This window comes from Lepus europaeus, chromosome X (assembly GCF_033115175.1).
Source record: "Lepus europaeus isolate LE1 chromosome X, mLepTim1.pri, whole genome shotgun sequence".
NCBI classification, from domain to species: Eukaryota; Metazoa; Chordata; class Mammalia; order Lagomorpha; family Leporidae; genus Lepus; species Lepus europaeus.
Genome location: NC_084850.1, coordinates 69,385,806 through 69,400,493, shown reverse-complemented (window position 1 = coordinate 69,400,493; position 14,688 = coordinate 69,385,806). Strand labels below are relative to the sequence as shown.

Genomic DNA, 14,688 nt, shown 5'->3' with positions numbered 1-14,688 from the left:
GGCAATGATTATAGAAGAGATGAGGTTGCTTTCTTTGTGCACTTATCAAATGCTGCCATTAGCTGTTGTGACCATGCTGTATAGCTAGCAGTTGTTTAATTCCAACTGTGCAATATTCAAACTAGAGCAATACACACCAATTGAATATCAAATCCTTCCAAATAGCATTTATAGTTTTGTGTTACAGATGTCTTGCTGTGCCTGATTCTGAAAACTCCATATATGATTCAAGTGGATATTAAAATCAATTTCACAGGGCAGTTTTATCTGAGGGGGAGGTTTTGAAGAAATAGGTTTACAAAGTGGTCCCCATTTTGGGTGTACAGCTGTCAGGAAATCTTAATCCTTTAAGCTTTGAACTGCAGGGAAGTTCCTAACTGTTCCATACATATTCAGGATTCATAACATTTCAGTGATAAACCTGGACGAAGAACTTTATATGCAACAAAATCACCTCATAAAGTCTTCTCTACTTCTAACGAAGCCTCCTTTGCAACAAATATTCTTGGAAGTCATTCTCAAAGAACTAGGGATAAAAAAGAGAAAATATTCCAGCAAAACTAGCAGCGATGGGGGCCAGCATTCTGGCATAGTGGGTAAAGCTACTGCCTGAAACACTGGCATCCCATTTGGTCTCCAGTTGAGTCCTGGCTGGTCCACTTCTGATCCAGCTCTCTGCTAATGCACCTGGAAAAGCAGCAGAAAATGGCCCAAGTGCTTGGGCACCTGCACCCACGTGACAGACCTGGAGGAAGCTCCTGGCTCCTATGGCTGCCATCTGGGGAGTAAACCATAAGATGGACTTTCTCTCTCTCGCTCTCGCTCTCTGCTTCTCCTTCTCTGTGTGTAACTGCCTTTCAAGTTAATAAATGTTTTAAAAAAACTAACAAACAAAACTTCAGTTTCTTACACACACACACACACACATCCCATGTGGGACACTATCATCCTATATATTCTTAAAAAAGCTGGAGCATGAAAGAATTTAGCATACTTTGATCATCTTAATGGATAAATTACATTGTTACATGGGTGAGCTAATCAATTGTGAGGTCAAAAATTCCTTATATACACTGAAATAGAAATCCAAGAATATTGTGGCCAACTTCATAGTACATACTAATGTAGATAATGCTTTCTCTTCAATACACTATCAGAGCTAGAAGTGAGAAGGATAAAGGAGTACTATTTACTAGATGTTTCTGCTCTTGACTCACATTAAATAATATGAAGCATTCATGTGGTACAAAGCACTCATAAGCATGAAGGAATATCAAGATGAATGCACATCCTGGGTGTTCGTAAATCCGTGATCCAAAAAAAAATGAAAATATTTTCTCTAAATATTTTACATCTCCATTTAAATGTACTGTTTTGAATGTGCAATCATATATGAGAAACCAGTATCTGCTTTAAAAGGCTGTGTGAAATTGAACATCTTCTCATTTGACTTTTGTTTATAGTACCTGCCTATTTTCCAGTTTAACTATGATCTTTTTACTTAGTAAGTGCTAAATTATTCATATAGTGGATCATTAAGCCATTCACTAAATTAAAAATATGGTATTCCAGAGTGAGTGTTGTGTTGTAGAAGTGTTAAGCCTCCGCCTGAGATACCAGCATCCCATAATGGATGCTGGTTCGAGTCCTGGCTGCTCCACTTCCAATCTATCTCTCTGCTAATGCTCCTGGGAAAAGCAGCAGCAGATCACCAAAGTGTTTCGGTCCCTTCCATACACTTGGGAGACCCAGGAGAAGCTCCTGGCTCCTAGCTTCAGCCTGGCTCAGCCCTGGTCATCATAGGCACTTGAGGAGTAAACCAGGAGATGAAAGATTCTCTCTCTCTTGCTCTATAACTCTCAGTTTCAAATACATGAATATTTTTAAAAAAAATAAATAAAATATTAAGTTGAAATGTGTGCAGTTTATTTTACATTAAGTATATGTCAATAAAGTTTTTAAAACGCAGAATTGTACCTAATTTATATTAAAACCATTTTCATTTAAAATTTTCTTTCAGTTTTAACTATTTTTATTTCTTGCCATAAAACACAGACACACCACATGCCACTTGGGACACACTTATCCTGTACTGGAGTGTTTGGTTTCAAGATCCAGCTGTGCTTCCCATTCCAGCTTCATGCTAATGTGCACTCTGGGAGGCAGCAGGACATGGTTCAAGTATTTTGGTCCCTATCATCCATGTGGAAGATCCAGATTGAGTTCCTGGCTCATGGTTTCAACCTGGCTCAGTCCCAGCTGGTGTGAGGATTTGGGGAGTAAACCACTGGATGGAAGATTCTAGTTCTCTGACTCTGTGTCTCTTTGCCTGTCAATTACATATAAATAAATAAATAAACCTTTAAATCTACACCAGCTTGAAAATTTAGCAGCTAATTATTTTTATGGCTAGTACAAAAAATATCATATCCCCAACTGATTAAAACTTTTTTGCATTTTCATATGTATGCTGTGACCTAATTTTTTTTACAATATGGCTTTTATTACATGAATTAAGGTAAAAAAGTGACTTCCAAAGAATAATAAATAGTAGGATATGTTAAGATCATACAAGGCAACTTTCACAGAATTATGGTTTTTAGATGAACAAAGTAAAAACTATTTGAACATTGTATGCTGTTTTTTTTGTTTGTTTCATAATTATGGAGTAGGGCATAGAATTTACCAAAAAAAAAAAAAAACACCTCCTCAACAAAGATAATATTTTGCTTTTCTTTTCTTTTCTTTTTTTTTTTTTTTGACAGGCAGAGTGGACAGTGAGAGAGAGATACAGAGAGAAAGGTCTTCCTTTGCCGTTGGTTCACCCCTCAATGGCCGATGTGGCCAGTGCACCGTGCTGATCTGAAGCCAGGAGCCAGGTGCTTCTCCTGGTCTCCCATGCAGGTGCAGGGCCCAAGGACTTGGGCCATCCTCCACCACACTCCCGGGCCACAGCAGAGAGCTGGACTGGAAGAGGAGCAACCGGGACAGAACCTGGCACCCCAACCGGGACTAGAACCCAGGGTGCCGGCGCCGCCCAGGATTAGCCTATTGAGCCCTGGCGCCGGCCCTTGCTTTACTTTCATAGTTACATATTTTAAATGTAAAAAACCCTGAACAAATATACACATTATTTTACTGTTTAAGGATAAAAAATGCCTTTTTCCCTACAATGAAATATTAATAAATATGTTTTAATCAGGTGGGAATATGGTATTCTATTTTTTCCATAAAATCATTGACTATTACCTTCTCAAGCTAGTGTGGGCTTAAAGGTTCCTTCATTGATTTATATTTGAGAAGCAGAGACACAGAGAGAAGCAATTTTTGGCATTTGAAGCATTTTATCTTTATCGTCTCACTGAATATTCAAAACAACCTTGTGAAATAGAGATGGTACATATTACTATCTTTTCTATGGGAAACTATTACAGAGAGCTGTGATTTGACTGTGGTCAAATAGTCAAACCCATAGTTCTATGCTCTTTCTGAGAGATCAGGACTTTTAAAGTAATTTTAAGAGTATGATTTTGCATGGTTTGCTGTCATGTTCTACGAGAAGGACTGATGACTAAGATTCAGAAAAATCTAATTGCAAAACATCCCCTCGTGGATCAGATATTTATGAACAAGAAGCAGCTCCTTGCTTCACTGGTAATTTTGAGTCCTCCCTAACAACTGCAATGTTTTAAGGAGATGAAGAAGCATTTAGCAAGTCAGCTCTTCCCCCATCCTAATCTTTCTTTAAGCGCGTATAATTATAATACAACTTGTATCAGAAACTAATTCGGCTTTTCAGACTGAGCAACCCTTGATAAATTACATAGAACATGAATGGGGAGGGAAGGGACACTGAAGGGATTGTACAAGCAAAAGACTTTTGAACACAAGTCTAGTTTTAGCTAATTTTTTGCCATGTTCTCACTCTCTCCCTCCCTCATATAGTGCTTTGTACATGATGGACATTCAAGATATATTTAGAAATTGAGTAGAAAGAGGTCCTCAGTACAGTCAATTATCATGCTTAAAGAAAAAATGAGAGTGGTAAAAAGCTGACTCATTAAATGATTCTTCACCTCTGGAAAGCATTTGATCCAAGCTACTTAGTTATTTAATCTGTGTTTTATAGTTCCTTATCTATAAAACACACAGGGTTTTTGAAAGAATTAAATGGTAGTGTATATAAAGCACCTACATATATCCTAGCAGATGGATGCTCAACCTATGCTAGTCAGGTACTATTATTATTATTTTTTTAATTACTCAGGAGGCATCTGTGGTTTAGTGGGAAAAAAAACTTGGAATTTAGAGTTCAAAATCCTGGTTTTAAAACCTGGGTTTGAATCCTGAGAATACTCAAGGCCCTTTGTGAGTCAGTTAACCTATGTCACCCTTAATTTCGATTTCCTCATATTGAAAATATAGGAGATGGGGCCAGCGCTGTGGTGTAGCGGGTTAGCCTCTGCCTGCAGAGCTGGCATCCCGTATGGGCACTGGTTCTAGTCCCGGCTGCTCCTTTTCCAATACAGCTCTCTGCCATGGCCTGGGAAAGCAGTATAAGATGGGCCAAGTCCTTGGGTCCCTGCACCCACGTGGGAGACCCAAAAGAAGCTCCTGGCTCCTGGCTTCGGATTGGTGCAGCTCTGGCACTGAGGCCATTTGAGGAGTAAACCAGTGGATGGAAGGCCTCTCTGCCTCTGCCTCTGCCTCTACCTCTCTATAACTCTGCCTTTCAAATAAATAAATAAAATCTTTTTTAAAAGCTGCTTCAAAAACTGCTTTATAAAAAAACAGGAGTAATAAGACTATGCAGAATAGACATGAACGTTAAGATAGAAATTCTATAGTATAGATATCCTATGCCTAGGAAAATATTTGGTATGAATTAGATGATCAGGGGGTCAGTGCTGTGGCATAGCAGTTAAAGCCACAGCATGCAGTGCCAACATCCCATATGGGTGACGATTCGAGTCCCAGCTGCTCCACTTCTGTTCCAGCTCTCTGCTATGGCCTGGGAGAGCAGCGGAAGATGGCACAAGACCCTGGGCCCCTGTACCCACGTGGGAGACCCAGAGGAAGTTCCTGGCTCCTGGCTTCAGATCAGCACAGCTCCGGCCATTGCAGCCATTTGAGGAGTAGACCAGCAGATGGAAGACCCCTCCCCACAAGCCTCTGCCTCTGTTTAATTCTGCCTTTCAAATAAATAAAATAAATCTTTAAAAAAGAGTAGATGATTAGTAAATGTTCTTTTCCACTGTTTTACCTTGCTCATATTATATCCCAGAGTATCTAGCTTACTATGAAGGCTAATGAATATTGAATGGGTGGTTGAGTGGAGAAAATGAAAACACTGGAATTACTCAATAGTCATGATTTAACAGATTCAAATTTTATGAATTCAAAAAGTGAAAAGATCAAGGTCATAGAACCATTTTTCAGACTCTGATCATATGCTTCCAGATTCAAAGATTTGTGGTATTATTTGAGGAGAATGAAGAAATCAACACAAAATAAAAAATCAGAAAATAAACTACATGAGTAATTACTATTGGTTTTTACTGAGGGAAATGTTAACAAAAGCACTTGCCACAAAATGTTTAGGAAGGGGCCCACGCTGTGGCGCAGTAGGTTGGGTATCTGCCTGTGGCGCTGGCATCCCATATGGGCACTGGCTTGAGTTCCGGATGCTCCACTTCTGATCCAGCTTGCTACTATGGCCTGGGAAAGTAGTAGAGGATGGCCCAAGTGCTTGGGCCCCTGCACCCACGTGGGAGGCTTGGAAAAAGCTCCTGGCTTCGGATCAGCTCAGCTCCAGCTGCTGCAGCCATTTGGGGAGTGAACTAGCAGATGGAAGACCTCTCTCTCTGTCTCTGCCTCTCTCTGTCTATAACTCTGCCTCTCAAATAAGTAAATAAATCTTTAAAAAAATGTTTAGGAAATCAACTAAGTCAGAGGTATTGAGCAAATTACTTTAAATGTGTAGGATGGTCTATACCTATCTACCCTACATAGTAGCCCTAGACATATGCAGTTATTTACATATACATGTAACTAATTGAGGTAAAACGAACTTTTAAATACATTCCCTAGCCTCTCTGGCCAATAGTCACATGTGGCTGGTGGGTTACATACTGGACAGCACAGATTTATAGAATATTTCCATCATCATAGAAAGCTGTATTTGAAATCAATGGTCAATATTTAATCGATATATTAGATTTGGGAGAACTATAAGCACTGGAGAGTGCATCCTGAAAAGTTGGAAGGAACTCAAAGTTGGAATTGTAGGATAAATGATCGAAAAGTGGTAGATTGTTGTTATAAATTACCATTTTATTAACTCCAGTTCATAAGATTAGAGCTTGAAAACTACAGATTAATAATTCTTAATCTCCCGTAGTAGATGAGGTGATTGATTAATAAAGGTCACTGAATACTTAAGAAAACATAAATGGTAAAAACAATCAATTTCCATAAAGAAAAAAATACTGACTAAATAAACTAGGCTTTTTTGGGGGGCGGGGCAATTTGAGTAAGGAAGATGAAATGGTTATAACTCTTTTAAACTTTCAAAAACTTTTGATAAGTTTCCACACCAAAAAAAAATCTTTTAAAATTTAGGTAATCATGGGGCTATGGACAGGGTCTTTGATTGAACAGATGATCTCTAAAATTTGTCAGGGGCCGGCACTGTGGTGCAGCAGGTAAAGCCACTACCTGCAGTGCTGGCATCCCATGTGAGTGCTGGTTCGACTCCGGCTACTCCACTTCTGATGCAGCTCTCTGCTATGGCCTGGGGCAGCAGTAGAGGATGGCCCAAGTTCTTGGGCCCCTGCACGCATGTGGGAGACCCAGAAGAAGCTCCTGGCTCTGGCTTCGGATTGGCACAGCTCCGGTCATTGAGGCCACCAGGGAGTGAACCAGTGAATGGAGGAACTCTCTCTCTCTCTCTGCCTCTGCCTCTCTGTAACTCTGCCTTTCAAATAAATAAATAAATCTTTAAAAAAAAAAAAACTGTCGGCTGGCGCTGTGGCTCAATAGGCTAATCCTCCGCTTTGCGGCGCCGGCACACGGGTTCTAGTCCCAGTCAGGGCACCGGATTCTGTCCCGGTTGCCCCTCTTCCAGGCCAGCTCTCTGCTGTGGCCAGGGAGTGCAGTGGAGGATGGCCCAAGTGCTTGGTCCTTGCACCCCATAGGAGACCAGGAGAAGCACCTGGCTCCTGGCTTCAGATCAGCGAGATGCGCCGGCTGCGGCGGCCATTGGAAGGTGAACCAACGGCAAAGGAAGACCTTTCTCTCTGTCTCTCTCTCTCACTGTCCACTCTGCCTGTAAAAAAAAAAAAAAAAAAAAAAACCTGTCTCAGATTAACATTTGCTTCTTTCCTTCCTGCAAACAAACTGCCAAGTTGACAAGGATAATGTGTAGAGATCTGCCAAGGCTGAGTGAGCGGGTAGAGTTCAGCAGATAAGCTTCAATGAACTAAATGTTATTTATTAGAAAATGATCTTCAAAGAGTGACCTTGGCATTTAACATACTGAAAACACAGAGTTGAAGGATGCTAAGACAAAACAAAATGAAAAACAAAACAAAAAACACAGGAGTTCCTTTGATGTTTCAAATATAAAGGAAACTGAAGAAAATTTTAAGTATGGTATGTTGAAAAGGATATAAATTCTAACATAGAAGCTTAGTTATTATCTAGTCTGCTCTCCCTCCTGAAGATAACCCCTCTGTTTAATCATAACCTCGGGAACACTTGGAGTTTTGTGGTGAGGATTCCCTCACTAAAACTAATTGCTGACTGCTCCAGTTATGAGAAATTAAATAACCATCATGTATAGTATGTACAGAACATTTTCTCTGCTCTTGTTAAGAGTCCAGTAGGAAGGCAAACATTAAAATAATAACCAACACAGTTAGATGGAAGGACTAAATTTTTGTATTCTACAGAAAAGCAGGTTAACTACAGTTCACAATAAACTATGAGGCATGTTATGAAGAACTAGAAGAGAGGAGCTTGGAGTCCAAAGAAATGATAATGAGATGGAAATGTTAATTACCCTGATTTGATTAGCACACATTGTATACATGTACTGAAGTATCAAATTATAACCCACAAAAATATACAGTTAAAGAAGTAAATTCTGTCATTTGTAACAATATGGATGAAGCTGGAAATCATTATGATAACTGAAATATGACAAATATTGTATTATCTCATTTATATGAGAAATCAAAAATATTGAACTTATAAAATCAGATTGTAGAAATGTAATTACCAGACATTGGTGGGGGTGGGGGATGAGAGGTGAGGAAAGGGAAAACATTGACTAAAGAATACTGAGTTTTAGATAAACTAGAGAAATGACTTTTGTGTCCATGGTTTTCAAAAGTTTTACCTAGAATGGGAGAGGGAGCGGGAGATGGGAGGGGTGTGGGTGGGAGGGAAGTTATGGGGGAAAAAAGCCATTGTAATCCATAAACTGTACTTTGGAAATTTACATTTACTAAATAAAAGTTTAAAAAAAAGAAAAAAAAGTTTTACCTAGAGTTCTTACATTATATTATTTAGCCCTTTATTGCTATTATAAATAGAATAAATTCTATATATTTTCTAAACTAGTTATTTATACATACGGAAATTACTTACTATCCATATATAATGACAATTTCAACTTTTCCTATCTGTTGGTTCACTCCCCAAATGCCCAGGAGTGGGAACTCAAATCAGGTCTTTCACGTGTAGTAAGGATCATCACTGCCTCCCTGGTTGTGCATTGGCAGGAAGCTGGAATGGGAGGCAGAGCACGGACTTGAATCCATGCACTCTGATATGGGATGAATGTGTACCAAGTGGCACCTTAATGACAGCATCTTAACTGTTACACAAATGCTTGTTATTAAATGCCTTTTTCGATATGAGTGTTAACTTTTGTCAAATGTCTTCTCAATATCTGTGGAGTTAATCATTTGATTTCCTCTTAATGTATTACTATCATTAATCATATTATATAGCCTTGTATTCCTGGAATAATTCTACTTAGTCATTATGGGTTATTTTTAATGGCCTGCTAGATACTGGTTGCTAATATTTTATTCAGAATTTTTAGCATATGCATTCAGAAATTTATTCTATAGTTTTTTTTAAAAAAGAGTTATTTTATTTATTTGAAAGGCAGAGTTACACACACAGAGAAAGAGAGAGAGGGAGAGAGAGAGAGAGATCTTCCATCTGCTGGTTCACTCACCAAATGGCTGCAACAGCTAGGGCTGAGCCAGGCCAAAGCCATGAGCCAGGAGTTTCGCCTGGGTCTCCTATGTGTATGCAGGGATCCAAGTACTTGGGCCATCTTTCCACCACTTTCTAAGGAGCATTAGCAGGGAGCTGGATCAGAAGTGGAGCTGCCGAAACTTGAATCAGCGCCTATATGGGATGCCGGCATTGCAGGTGGCAGCTCAAACCATTACGCCAACATACCAGCCCCTGTAGTTTTCTTTTTAAAATGCAATATGTTTTTATGTTTTAGTATCAATGTTATATTTATTTCACTAAAAGTTTGAAAAATTCCTTTTTAAATGCCCTGAAACAATTTACATATCAATGGAATTCCTCAGTAAAACTGCTGGGTAGTGGTGTGTGTGTGTGTACACAACTGTGCATGTGTGTGTAATTTTCTCTGTCAGTTACATGGAAATCTGCTTAAATATACTATTTTTCCAGAGAATAGTTTCAATTTGCTAGAAAATTATCTAATTCATCCTTATAAATGTATCTGTATAGAGGTGAGCACAGTTATCTCTTCTGATCCTTTTCATTTCTTCTGTTTCTGAAATCATTTCCCTCATCATTATTTTGCACCATTGAGAGAAGAAATCAAATAATGTTTAATTTGGAATTTTGAAAAAATGGAAAAATTGAAATAAAGTTGGAAAAAAGCACTTATTTACTTCTAAAGAAATAAGTGGTTAATAGTTTGGCAAATTTATTTCAATCATTTCTATATACTTTAAAAAAAGGAATTGGGACCGGTGCTGTGGCACAGTGGGTTAATGCCCTGGCCCGAAGCACCAGCATCCCATATGGGCCCCGATTCAAATCTTGGCTGCTCCTTTTCTGATCCAGCTCTGCTATGGCCTGGGAAGGCAGTAGAAGATGGCCCAAGTATTTTGGCCCCTGCACCCATGTGGAGGACCCAGAAGAAGCTCCTGGCTCCAGGATCCTGGCCCCTGGCTCCTGAGCCCTGGCTTCAGAATGGTGCAGCTCCGGCTGTTGTGGCCAGCTGGGGAGTGAACTATCAGATGGAAGATCTTTCTCTCTCTCTGCCTCTCCTTCTCTCTCTGTGTTACTCTGCCTTTCAGATAAATAAATAAATCTTTAAAAAATAAAAGAAAAAAGGGATAGTTGTCATCCTTCAGCATCTATAGTTTCATATTTTTACATGCTTTACTTGCTTGAATTTTGTTTTAAAATACCATTAGTGTGACACGAATCATTTAAAAATTTTCCAACTATCACTATCATTCTGATACTAGTGGTATAGTCTTCCAGATAATTTGGCCCTCAGCAGGCATTGTGGTGCAGCAGGTTAACTTGCCACTTGGGATGCCTGCATCCCACATGGGAGTACTGATTCAAGTTCCTCTGCTTCTGGTCCAGTTTCCTGCTAGTGTGCCCTGGGAGGCAGTAGAAGATGGCCCAAGTACTTGGGTTCCTGTCACCCATGTGGGAGACCTGGATGGAGTTCTGGACTCCTGATTTTGGTCTGACCCAGCTCTAGCTCTGTTGCAAGTATTTGCAGAGTGAACCCAGCAGATAGAAAAATCTGTCTCTCTCTCTCTCTCTCCCTCTCTCTTTGTTGTTCTTCATTTCAAATAGATTAAGGATAAATAAATAAACATTTTAAAAATAAATAATCTATCCCTGAGTATCTCACTACAGGTTTTCTGCTTTAGAATTTTCCCAGAGGTGGCTTTTCGAAACAGAACATAAACAACCATATAAAAATTAATCACTGCCATCTACTGGTAGCAATGGAGAATTTCATTCAATGACATCCCCGTGGCAGGAAGATTTATTGCTTATAAAAATACATTGTTTAAAAAAATTGTAGAAAATTTGAAAACTTCACCATCTTAACTAACATGAAAAAAACAATAGGAATAAAAAAGGACTCATAGAACATTATGCAAAACAAAGTTCTTTTTCTTTTCTTTTCAGTATAGATTATTTATCTTCTAGATGTACCAAGCTAGTTGAACCTTATTGATCGGAAACCAGCTAATAACTGTGTAACCAAGTTTTTTTTTGCATTTGCCATTGTCTATGGGGCCATAGATTCTAGGTGAGATAATAATACTACTGTGACATAAGGTTGCAACTGAAAAGTTTTATTAAAAAATTTTGTTGAGCCCGGCACTGTGGCTCAGCGGGTTAATGCCCTGGCCTGAAGCATTGGCATCCTATATGGGCACCAGTTCTAGTCCCAGCTGCTCCACTTCTGATCCAGCTCTCTGCTATGGCCTGGGAAAGCAGTAGAAGATGGCCTAAGTCCTTAGGCCCCTGCACCCACATGGGAGACCCGGGAAAAGCTCCTGGCTCCTGACTCCTGGCTCCTGGCTTCGGATCAGCACAGTTCCGGCCTTTGCGGCCAATTGGGGAGTAAACCATCGGATGGAAGACCTCTCTCTCTCTCTCTCTCTTTCTCTGCCTCTCCTCTCTCTGTGTAACTCTGACTTTCAAATAAATAAATCTTTAAAAAATTTTGTTGATCTGCGTTTTTATTTTGCATTAGCTATGTTTATACAAGATTTAAATTACAAGAGTCTAACAGACACAGTAAGCAGAAAATGAGACGAAAGAACAATAGCACATTAGAGGCATAGCATGAAGGAAAACATACCTTCCTTTTCCTCTCTTCTGTTACGTGTGCTATTTGAACTCTCAACACCACATTACCCTCCTTCTAAACTCCTCAGAATTGCAACTTCACATTTATTTGCATGCTTATTGATGATAGATATCTTTTTTGTTACTAAAATAGGAGCTCCAAGTCCTAGGATGCAGGTCAGAACATACATTCTGCCACAGTTGAAGATTAGGATCTGAGGGGGTGCACATGTTTCATTATTTGCTACAAAGTTCTCAGGCTAGAGAATTTTCCAGGACAGGGCAGCCTCCATTGCCTTTTGAAAAAATATGGCTGATGAAACACAAAATTTGCTTAATGGTTTTAGCTGCCCAGTATGAACATGATGAAGACCAGCTAATTGGAGGTGATAGTTCTACGTGTTTGACACAAGCTACTCTAGGTTGTGGTGTTTGGAAACACCACATTGTGATACAAAGTACCTTTAAGGCAATCCTCCAAGCATCAATGAGGTACTGATAGTTCTAACCAGTATGGAAAAGGACATTCTAGAGAAGAAACATGGAGGTGATGTGCCAGTCCCTGGCTTTGCCTTATGAGAGGATAGCCTGCCTTCACCTTCATCTTAGAGGCATTGGCTCTTTGGACACTAATCCCTTCTATCATTAAATAATACTGAGAGATGATATATTTATTTCACAAGTTATAAAAACACTTGCTGTATACTCAAACTACATTTTGTTTGAAAGGCTCTTTTACATATGCTGATGTTTCTTTCCTTGTAGGCGCCCTAAACTTACAGCATCATTAATATTTTTGCACAACAGATGGGGAATTATGAAGTCATAGGTCTACAATCAGGAGAAGTTAGAGACAAAGTTGATTATGGCTATTACTAGACCTATCTATGTGGTCCCCAATTAATCACTATTCTCCTAGAGGAAGTCACTCATCAGCAACTATTTTCTGTCAGGTTTGGATGGCTGGCAAACCATTCATTTTTTAAACAAGGATACATTCTATTCCCAGATCTGTTATGACTTGAACCTGGAGGCCCATATCTGACACCTTTTTTCTATATAGAAAGCAGGCAGGACATCAATTCCTGGTGCTTGCCCCTGAGGAAGACTATATTGGATGTGGTCCAGTTGGTTTTCAAGCCTACACCATCAACATTAGAAAGCTCGTTATTTTTCCAGCTTCAAGCATAAGATTTTATGGGCCAGATACCACACCATGAACTACCTTTCCATCATTCAAAAAGGTTTTTCATACTATTTTCCTATTGAAGTTTCCAATAAGGACAGGTAAAGGGAGTTAGCTTTATGAGTTCATGTTCATCCCAGAGGGATGAAGAAATCTGCTGTCACAGCAGGGAGAGGCAAGTAGGATAAAAACCACGCTTCTACCTTGGCATAGAAATCTGAGCTCTGAGAATTCTAGAATCTCAATATCTTTGCCCTCATCAGAGTCCCTTCTGTAATAAGGTCAATAGTTTATTCTCTGATGGTTGCTGAGCAAGAGACTGAAATTTATGATAAATCAGGCTACTCCCTTCTACTCTTCCTTTGATCATCAATTGACCTTGGTTATTTGGGTACATATTGGTAGAAAATAATTGAAGAGTTCAGTTTACAGGCCACTTAGATCATTCTATCTTCACTCATAGGCTTTGGCATTGCAAAAGAAGGTAGAGCACACTGCTTTTCTTCTGGTAGACAGGTGACATGGAACATTTCTTACTTGCTCACTGTAAATAGTAACATATATTATTTATAGAGTGTTAAATATATTCCAGGAATTATTCCAAGCACCTTAGATGTAATAGCTCTTATAATCATTTCATCAACCTTATAAGGTAAATTAATGTTAACCTCACTTTAAAAAGTGAGGACTCTGAGACTCAGAAAGTTTAAGTAACCCTCAAAGAGGGTTACACCTCATGCTCCTATAACATCATTGTGGTCTTTCAGGAAATGCAAACTCCACGTTTACCTATAAAATTGCACCCTGACTTTGACTGCACAGCTTGACATGAGGCAGTCTAGAGTAATGACTTGGAAATGGAAGTCTTTCCAATTTTGAGAACATCAGAAGCTTAGGGATAGAACCAGGCAGTGGGAAGTGAATAAGTGCAGTGCCAGTGGCTCTAGCCTCCCCTCTGAAGTTGAATAGTGAGCTCTATCACTAAGGCAAACACATCTTGCAGTACATTTGTGTTATCTGAATACTGAGATTCAGATCGTGGGCATAGACCTGCTGCATATTGTTTTGGAGACAGAGAGGACATTTAACATCAATAACAAAAATGCTCATGAGAACTTTAAAAAGAGTTAGCAATGTGGTTGAATAAAGTAGGGAAAGGGAGACAATATTGGGTGGTGAGAAGAAAGAAATCAATATATAGACCAATAGAACAAAATAGAGATCCTAGAAATGAATACACACATCTATAGCCCACTAGTTATCAAAATAAGCACCACATTCATACACTGTAGAAAGGAATCACTTCAATAAATGGTTCTGGAAGAACTGGGCATCCAATGCAAAGGACTGAAACTTGACATCCCCTTCCCAACTTCTTATCCTATACAAAAGTCAACTCAAAATGGACCAAAGATCTAAATGCAAGACCTGAAACTGGGAAAATACAAGAAGAAAACCCTGAAGAACTGAACAGAGCTCTCTGGCCACACCCACCACAAGCCTCTAGAGATTCACCAAAAGCAGACAGTCTATTTAATCTAGAGTCATAGTATAATGAGAAAAGCCACCACAGCGGAAAAAAAAAAGAAGAAGAAAGCACAGAATATCTCCAA

At 39.2% G+C, this 14,688-nt stretch overlaps 1 protein-coding gene across 1 annotated transcript in view; it reads right to left on the bottom strand.

The window, feature by feature from the left end:
• The window catches only part of LOC133752668 (uncharacterized), an 86,363-nt gene that overhangs the window by 46,661 nt on the left and 25,014 nt on the right, over window positions 1-14,688 (bottom strand). The gene's annotated exons all lie outside the window — the stretch shown is intronic.